Here is a 10,545-nt window from a genome sequence, read left to right as displayed (position 1 = left end):
GGAAGGATATCTGAATCCCTCCAGTGGAATTATAAACCCCTTGGAAGGATAACTGAATCCCTCCAGTGAAATTATAAACCCCAAGGAAGGACATCTGAATCCCTCCAGTGGAATGTAAATCACCCTGCGTAAAGTTTTGAATTATAAAAAGCATTTTTTCAAACCCCTCCAGTGAAAATGAATTCCCTCCGGTGGTGTCCAGTGGAGTCAAAATCTTACTACGAGCTTCCGTGACTCGTAATATCCTGTATATCCTGGGGTATAGCTTTATCATATTCTTTATTATTCTTATATATTCAGGTCATATCCACAGAATAAGGTCAACACTGGGAGAAGGAGGAGAGGGGAAGGGAGGAGAGGGGGGTCTTTAAAAAAGTTAAAATCATTTTAACAATTTATCGTTGTCCGAATAGTTTACAATTTGTCAATTATCTTCTTTTTTCATTTTCAATATTAACCTAATCTCAGTGTGGATATTCTAATATACAGTTATACCAACACAGGTTTAGATTGTAGAGACGACGTTAAACTTTTGAAATATGTAGAGTTTCTTCATAGCTTACTTAAGGATTTGGCAAAGAAAGAAACAAGTTTCCGGTTGCAGAGAATAATAAATATTAGTAAACCGACAGTGTAAAAAGTCTCATACCTACTGCACCCTTTGTGGGGTAACCCTGTAGGTAAACATGTTATAGACCCTTACAATTATCTCACTAGAAGGGAATGACTCATTTTGTGTACCATACCGTGTTGCGTCATAGTCTGTATGTATCAACGAGGTTATAGTGAATAGAGTGATAATGAACGCTAATCCTTTACTAATTGAATAGGCCATAAACTATACCGAGAGCGTACTGCATATATGTTTAATATAAGTTGATTCTGGCCTAACCTATAGTTTATCAATATTAGTAAACAGTTGTAAGTGTACTGTACAGCTAATTCTGAGCACACAGGTAGAGAACTATCAACTCCCGGAGTCAAACTGCCATTTTAAGTAAGAAAAACTTATAAGGAAGTCTGCTATTGGATGGTGGGAATACGGGGTACTTAAAGAATTCAAAATTAAAAAATTAACATTTATTTCTCAATACATTTAGGAAGAAAAATAAGCTACATTGTAATAAAGTTCGGACAACAAACACAATATCTTCATCAAAACAATAATTTTACATAAATCATAATATTTTTAGTTATTTTATACAGCATCTTTAATTTTCATCAGGTTCTTTTGGAGCCCTAAAAAAATTAATTTAAATTCACAAATATTATTTTACTGAAGTAACTTTACATTTTTTTTACTTTTATAAATTCAAAAAAGCATTAAATAGTTTACCTTTTAAGTAAAGAAGAAGTAATAATAACAGTATATATGAAGAGTTGTACAGAAGCAACCAATATTCCCAGTAGTGTTACTCTAATGATGATATCAATCTTTATATTTTCAAAGTTCAATTTATTTTTATTTATTAAAAAGCTTTTTAAATAAAAAATTATCAAATAACAACAACAATTCTAATAAAAAATTATTAAATAACAACAACAATTCTAATAAAGAAGTTTTTATTTTGTTTCTATTCAATGAATCTTATTACTTGCAACAAACTCAAATTTTCTACTCCCTATATCTTTGCTATCTGATGGTGTAATTCTTTGTTATTATAATTTAAACTTTGATTTTTTGATCTCATATGAATCTGAGATCTCATAGTTTGTGACAGGCAATAAACTTTTTTTACATCCCTATAGTTGATGAACTCACTGGGTAAACTTTAGTTGATGAACTCACAGGGTAAACTTTAGTTGATAAACTCACCGGGTAAACTTTAGTTGATAAACTCACTGGGTAAACTTTAGTTGATGAACTCACNATGTTCTAATCCTATGCTATGTACTGGCCTCAATTCTAGAATGTTCTAAACCTATGCTATGTACTGGCCTCAATTCTAGAAGTTTCTACCTTTAATTCAATATCAAATTTCAATAAAGAAATAAATCTGCAATTGAAATGTGTTTATTAGCACAAGCAATGTATAACTAAGTATTTTCTGTATCAATGCACAGTGGTTAAATATTTTTCTGTATCTATGCACAGTGGTTAAAAATTTTTCTGTATCAATGCACAGTGGTTGAATATTTTTCTGTTTAGATGCACACTGTGGTTAAATATTTTTCTTTGTTTTTGCATAGTGGTTAAATATTTTTCTGTATTAATGCACAGTGGTTGAATATTTTTCTGTATTAATGCACAGTGGTTGAATATTTTTCTGTATAGATGCACACTGTATTTAAATATTTTTCTGTATAGATGCACACTGTATTTAAATATTTTTCTTTGTTTATGCACAGTGGTTAAATATTTTTCTGTATAGATGCACAGTGGTTAAAAAGTTTTCTTTATTAATGCACAGTGGTTAAATAATTTTCTGTATAGATGCACACTGTGGTTAAATATTTTTCTGTATCTATGCACAGTGGTTAAATAATTTTCTGTATCTATGTACAGGGGTTAAAGCTGAGTATATATTACGATTACTGCGTTTACCTGATTAAAAAAAATCAAATGTACGGTGGTTTAAGTTTCGTAAAGAAGTTCTGCATAGAGCTTAGATAAACTTTTTTGTTTTTTCCTCCAGGACAATTGAGGAAATTTTTCGACTGCACTAGCATAGTTGTTTACTGAATTTTGTTTCTGTATTAGAGCATAGTGGTTAAAATTGGTGATTAATGAATTTTTTTTATCAATGCACAGGGGTTTAAGCTGTGGTGCATATTGGCAATAGCATGGTGAATACCTCATTTTATTTCAAATAAATGACTTCCAATTCACAAGAGTACCATTTATACCTGCGTCTGATCTGTAACCTTGAACAGTGTTTAATTTTGACAATTTTCTCAAAATTGATTCCATCAATCAAAACTTTGAAGTTAAACCACAGTTTGAAATAATCAGCTTTGAAAGGGAAGATGATTAATTTCTTCATGCAGAGGTTTAAATATATATAACTATCTACAGATATATAAAGATCTACATATTATAGCATGAATGATTTATTTTCAAACATTTATTGCTTAGTAAAACTAGCGCAATAAATATTTAGTGATTAATATAATTTTCTAACTATGCAGTTTATCATTACAATCTGATTGATATTTCAAGCTTGAATCAGCTGATCTAACAGAATTCATAGTTTGAAATATCGAACTTCTACGACATCAGAGCTGAAAACTTTAGAGTTGTAGATATCGAGATCATTGCTTAATCTCTTCTTTTTATTATTTTGCAGATTAATTTAATCTTACCTAGTACAAGTGCTGCTCTCTACAGTCCAGAATAATAAACTTATTTCCTTTTATTAAAAAATGTATAGGACCCGTCTCCAACACACTAGAAAATAACTTTTCTTATTTTTTTTTGTAAAAAAGGCCAGACCAACCTTAAAAAAAAACCTTAAAAAATTATAAATTCTTTAAACTACAAATCTAATATTTGAAAAACTCATGAAAAATGGATATAGAATCATGTTTCATTTCTTAATATTTGTTAAAATGAAAAAAATATTAACATTATTCCGCCCTTGTTTTTGATATAAAACCTATTTTATGAATCATGTATTCAATACTTAATTATTAAAGTATTTGAACAAAAACATACTTCTGCTACGAAAAGAAGAAGATTCAGTAACCAATCAAGGCATAATATCCATCTAAATGTATAAACACAATCGGTTTACATTTGAAGATCCGAGCTGGCCTAGACTGTTCCGCCGATTTATGATATCTAAATTGTGGCAGACCTCTGTGACATTCAGGGGTTTTACGCTTTTCAAAACCTTGTTTTGCATGATTTGTATCTAGGGGTGGGACAAGTTCTGTTAACTAGACGGAGGATAAGTCCGTTAACGAATGGCTAAAACCATTAATTTTTTAATCATAAACGAAACAAATTAGCTGTTTTTGAAAAAAAAATTAACTGTTTAAAACGTTAACGAAAAAGCTAGAAACGGTTTGTTTCGTTTTTTTAATTAAAATTGCATGAAACTTTTTTAAAAGTTTAAATTTTTTCCGGCACTTCGCACCGGTAACACCTTTAATTTGTAAAACGGTACCATTAACGGCTAAAACCATTCAGGGCTTTTGGAAATTTTCTGTTAACGCCGTTAATAAAATTGAGATCATAAGTAAAGGTAGTTAAAAAAACGGAAAATGTCGTTAAAGAAACGAAAGTTCAGTCCCTTCTTTACAACTGAATGGCTAACGGAAATTTTTCTTTTTTAATGGTTGGAGAAGGAGGAGTAAGATGAGTGTGTAGGGTGAGATGGATTTGAAGGATAATTACAAGGTTAGATGGCAAAAAGGATAAATAAAGGAGGAGAAGGATGAGAACATGACGGTAAGGAAGGTGAGAAGGAATAGAAGGACGAGTAAAGAATGAACAAAAAGGATGAGAAGAATCAGAAGGATCAAAAGAATAAAGAAGATGAGAAGTTTGAGAGGGATAAAAAGGATGAAAAAAGAAATAAAGGTGAGTACAGGATAAGAAATATGAGTACAGAATGAGAAAGATGAGTACAGGATGAGAAAGATGAGTACAGGATAAAAAAGATGAGTACAGGATGAGAAAGATGAGTACAGGATGAGAAAGATGAGTACAGGATGAGAAAGATGAGTACAGGATGAGAAAGATGAGTACAGGATGAAAAAGGGGGGTACATTATGACAAGAATGAGAAAGAGAAGTGACGAATGAGAAGTAGTATGTGAAGGATGAGAAGGATGAGAAGGATGAGAAGGATGAGAAGGATGAGAAGGATGAGAAGGATGAGAAGGATGAGAAGTATGCGAAGGATGAGAAGGATGAAAAGGATGAGAAAGATGAGAAGGATGAGAAAGATGAGAAGGATGAGAAAAGTGAAAAGGATAAGAAGGATGAGAAAAATGAAAAGGATGAGAGGGATGAGAAGTATGAGAAATATGAGAAGGATGAGAAGGATGAGAAGGATGAGAAGGATGAAAAAAAATAAAAGGATGAGAGGGATGAGAAGTATGAGAAATATGAGATGGGTGAGAAGGATGAGAAGAATGAGAAGGGTGAGAAGGGTGAGAAGGATGAGAAGTATGAGAAATATGAGAAATATGAGAAGCATGAGAAGCATGAGAAATACGAGAAGGATGAGAAGGATGAGAAGGATGAGAAGGATGAGAAGGATGAGAAGGATGAGAAGGATGAGAAGGATGAGAAGGATGAGAAGGATGAGAGGGATGAGAAGGATAAGAAGGGTAAGAAGGATGAGAAGGATGAGAAGGATAAGAAGGGTGAGAAGGATGAGAAGGATGAGTAGGATGAGAAGGGTGAGAAGGGTGAGTAGGATGAGAAGTATGAGAAATATGAGAAATATGAGAAGGATGAGAAGGATGGGAAGGATGAGAAGGATGAGAAGGATGAGAAGGATGAGAAGAATGAGAAGGATGAGAAGAATGAGAAGGGTGAGAAGGGTGAGAAGGATGAGAAGTATGAGAAATATGAGAAATACGAGAAGGATGATAAGGATGAGAAGGATGAGAAGGATGAGAAGGATGAGAAGGATGAGAAGGATGAGAAGGATGATAAGGATGAGAAGGATGAGAAGGATGAGAAGGATGAGAAGGATGAGAAGGGTGAGAAGGATGAGAAGGATGAGAAGGATGAGAAATATGAGAAATATGAGAAGGATGAGAGGGATGGGAAGGATGAGAAGGATGAGAAGGATGAGAAGGATGAGAAGATTGAGAAGGATGAGAAGGATGAGAAAATTGAAATGGATGAAAAAGATGAGAAGGATGGGAAAGGTGAGAAGGATGAGAATGATAAGAAAAGTGAAACGGATGAGAAAGATGAGGAGGATGAGAAAAATGATAAGGATGAGAAGGATGAGATGGCTGAGAAAGATGAGAAAAGTGAAAAGGATGAGAAAGATGAGAAAGATGAGAAGGATGAGAAGGATGAGAAGGATGAGAAGGATGAGAAGGATGAAAAGGATGAGAAAAGTAAGAAATATGAGAAAAGTGAGAAGGATGAGAAGGATGAGAAGTATGAGAAGGGTGAGAAGGATGAGAAGGATGAGAAAAGTGAAAAGGATGAGATAGATGAATACAAAGTGAGAGGACGAGAAGAATGAAAAAAAGAGCCGGATGAGAAGGATGAGAACAGTAATTATGTTCTCAGGTCTCTATTTTTCAATTAAAATATCTAAAAATATAGTAAGTAAGCTCCATATATGTATGTTATTTACTTCAACGATTTTCAATCAGATCAGAGAATAAACAAAAATGTTTTGAAAATGTCGTCTTCCATTAAAAAAAAATAGCTAAAAGTGAATTTCTCAAAAAGCCTGCTGTGTGTATATGTATGTAATATATATTATATATATCTTATTTAAGGAAAGGAAAAAGAAAAAGTAAATTATAATCAGTAAATACTATATATATTATATTTGTCTATAAATTCCTGTTACAAATTTTCATACTTTGTTTGTTTACAAACTACTGACAAACACAGATAAGGGTTTAACCTTGACAGAAAGGGAGACTGTTATGTCACGTCCCCTCAATTTTCTGGTGTGGTCACCCCCCCCCCCATAATTGACGCTTCGGCTGAATAGTAAAATATGAGATAATGTAGTTCAAGAAATATATAAACCAGGAACCGCCATTTCTCATGCGTCAAATCTGTGTACTGCAGTGGGAGGAAATCAAAACAAAGAATTCAGGGGCAAAGCATCATTTTTGAGGGAAAAGGGCCCAAGGGGTGGAATAAAAATATATTGCTATTGTATTTTCCTTATTGACCAGAAAGCCAAAATCATAAGTATTCGCTCTAACTTGATATATTAACTTGTATCTTGTTGGACTTTAATATCATATCAGAGCTGTAGTTCTTTCTGGGGGGGAATAAGAATATATATTGCTATTGTTTTTTCTATAATGACCAGAAAGCCAAAAGTCATAAATATTCGCTCTAACTTGATATATTAACTTGTTTTTTTTGTTGGACTGTAATATCACTTCAGAGCTGTAGTCCTTTCCCTTCAACTTCTGTGGGGGCACTGGGTTTGTTTACATTCTTCCTACAGTGTACAGTACATAATTTGCGTATATCTGAATTGGGCGTTCCTGTGTATAGTTCCTTGATCTAGCTTAACTTAAAGTGAGAGGGCATCTTTATATTGTCGATTCACTTCTGTGCCCTAATCAACTTGAATGGTTGAAAGAAAAAGGAGGCTTAAAGGAAGGATGAATGAATGAAGGATGAATGATAAAGGATGAATAAAGGATGAAAGATAAATGAATGAAGAATAAAGGATGAAAGGATGAATGAATGGTGTGATGGAATGAACGAGATATTCTAGTTTTTCTTACTGAAAAATTAAATACTATCATAGATTGTAAATTGTCAGAATTCCAAACGTTTTAAGAACAACGATATCTTCCACATTTTGAATCAGACACGCCCTTCTCTTTAAATATTATATGGAGGATCATGTAAAATATGTTTCTGTTATTTTCGAATAAATTGGCATGTTTCTATGAGGAATTAAGATACTAATTATTAGAATACAGATTTTACCGGTAAATGACCATGGGACAGCTAAGGGGGGATGATGAACCCACAAGAGTAAGGATCAGTCCGACGTTTAAACAACGGGGGAGGGGGCAGGGGAAAGGGGCCAGAGGGGTGCATAGAGTTTATAGGATTGTGTTAGAAATCAATTGACCATATACGCGGCCAGTTACGTTTATGATTTGACGATAGATGTCTCTGCTAGATTTGAATTTAATCTTAAAATTTTAGAATTCCATTAAAAAGTTAATTAATTTAATTAATCTAACGGACAATCTTAATATTAAAAACAAAATATTTTAAGTTTTGACTCAAAATGATTAAAGCTAATTTCGAAACCCCTAATAGTTTTAAGACAATATAATATTAAAGTACGTTAATCGTCCTACGAAGTATACAGTATAAAGTAGTTAGTGTTTCCTTTGGAAGGCTTATTATTTGAAGAATCTTAGCGATTCCCTCTATCTGCATGATTTACCTCTGCTAGTCATGAAAACGTCAATTTCTGTAAACAATGTTTTCAGTTGGATTGATTAGACATCACATTAAATACATAATTTTAGGGAAAACAAATTATTTCTTTTAAACATTTATTTCACATTTCGTTTTCTTCTTTTTGTCTCTCATTCTTACAAAGATTCATGTTCCCCACTTCAGGGTCTAAGTGGGGGCACATGCCCCTTACCCCCCCCCCCATCGCTACGGGCCAGGGCCAGTTTTTACCATCCTTCACAGAGCGTGTTATCCGACCCTGTGTTTAATACTTTATAAAGGTTTACTTTTACAAACTATAGATGTCTCTGTAAGATCATAATTACAAGAAATTATTTTCTATTGGACATAACTAATGCATGTTTATAAAACTACATTAAAATTAAACATATTTGCATGTTCAAAATCTGAAATCTTAATTTAATTGTCCAACCCTTCTTTTCATAAAATTGGTTTATTTTAATTCAAAACCTTCATATGTTAAACATTTCAATAATCGTTTGAATGCCGAGTAGGCGTATGCCAATTACACGTTCTATATTTAAAGGCTCACTAAAGAATAAGAATTATTAACTTTTAAATTACATGTCATGAATCAAAATCAAATTAGGTTCCTGTTCTAATAAAACTTTTTATTATTTTTCTATTTGAAGTTAGCATTTTATTTTTGTACATTTTGTAGCAAAAACAAACAAAATTCACGGGTTTTTTTAATAGATAATCTAAATTCTAATTTTTTTTATTCTGTCCATCCATAACCTTTATTATATTAGAATCATGTGAGGGCCCAATTGATTTAGCCGTTCTGACTTTTAATTGATCCAAACAAATATACAATGTGGGGGAGGGGAAGGGGCCAGGGGTGCATAGAGATTACTGAATTGTAAACATTGTTTAAAGATAAGAATTAATCACAGTTACAGAAAAGTTAGAATTTGCATTGACACTAGATGTCTCTGCTAGGTTTAAATTTAATCTTAAAATTCTAGAATTCAATTACAAATTTGAATCAATTTCATTAAAGCAAGAAAATCTTAATATCAAAAACTATATTTTAAATTTTGGCTCATTTTGATTAAGGTTGGATCAAATACTGTTGTAGATTTCATGATAATAAGATTTTCATAAATGTAGACAATTGTTTCTACACAAGGTCTTCCATGCTTCCAGACATATTCATCTCTACATTTTTTGAAGGATTAAATAGATCTGCTTTAATAATGCAAAAATGTTATTTAGACCGATCTGATAGGAAAAACATTACTGTATAATTCTTTAGGTTTCTTTCACTAAAGGAATTGAGTCTTTGCAACAAACTCTGATTTTCTAGTTCTTGTATTGTTCAAACCAAATGTCGTAGACCTTAGATATTTCCAAGTTTGAAATATCAAATGTGTACAACATCAGGTCGCTAAGATATTGGAATTCGAAAATTTAAGTTTGTTGCTAAAACTCAATTCCTTTATATTTATAAAAATAAAATTGTAATCTCTGTTTGTCTATCTGGGAGGATATGTATGTATATATGTATGTATGTATGTATGTATGTATTTATGTATGTATGTCGATTCCATTATATTATACTAGATTTTCCATTCAATATACAAGAAGAAAGAGACATAATTAACTTTGCCTGTATTTTTGAACACCTTTACATACCATCAAATACATTTATAACATCCCTAGCTTTAACAATATTTCGACATAAGAGTGTTTTTAGCTTTTCAGCACCTGTGGTTATATTTTGGACATCCCTAATGTAAAATATATTCTAAGAAAGACTACTATCATAATACAGCATTGGTGAAGTAATCATATCAGTTTCCTTACAAATATATTGATGAAGTTTTTCTTTATAGTTATACAAAACATAAATAGACTATTTACAGTGAAACCTTTAATAACGAATACATCGAAAGAATTCATCAAATGTTGTATTCTTTACTTTCTGATAATGGAATGTTGCAGATATTTAGTTTTTTAATTAAATGATTGTATGGAACTCTTTAAAATTGTTCCCCCATATTCATGGTTATTTATTTATTTTCGCAAATACTGAAATTTACGAAATAAAGTATAAAACTCATTGAAAAATTGTCAAGACGACATTTGATAAATTCTTCCGATGTATTCGTTATTAAGGGTTTCACTGAATTTTTTGAAATTAACATTTCACATCTTCTATTTCAACTTTTAGTAGTGGCTCTATCTGTGAGCATCTTATCTTTGTACAAGATATTAACAAAAACAAACTAAAATCGCAAATTTTCAATTTTTTTGTGGATTTTAAAATTTTACAAAAATCAAAAATGTTTTGAGACAAACTTTTATAATTTGAGCATTGATAAACCTTGTGAGGTCGCACACATAAATTTTGGCTGGATCGGTTCAGCCGTGTTGACGTTTATTGGATACAAACAGATAAGCGAAGTATATTTAAATATTGTAATCTTA

The 10,545-nt window shown here is 32.0% G+C and overlaps 1 long non-coding RNA gene across 1 annotated transcript; it reads right to left on the bottom strand.

Moving 5' to 3' along the window:
• Positions 1-1,065: 1,065 nt before the first annotated feature.
• Positions 1,066-1,418, bottom strand: LOC111711955 (uncharacterized). The gene is made up of 2 exons (XR_002767354.1): positions 1,337-1,418; positions 1,066-1,239 (listed from the first exon to the last, which is right to left on the bottom strand). It is a non-coding gene; the product is annotated as an uncharacterized LOC111711955 (long non-coding RNA).
• Positions 1,419-10,545: the final 9,127 nt, after the last annotated feature.

The sequence above is a fragment of the Eurytemora carolleeae genome, unplaced genomic scaffold (genome assembly GCF_000591075.1).
Source record: "Eurytemora carolleeae unplaced genomic scaffold, Eaff_2.0 scaffold1178, whole genome shotgun sequence".
NCBI lineage: Eukaryota > Metazoa > Arthropoda > Copepoda > Calanoida > Temoridae > Eurytemora > Eurytemora carolleeae.
The sequence above is the reverse complement of the archived record's forward strand: the minus strand, read 5'-3'. Positions and strand labels throughout refer to the sequence as shown.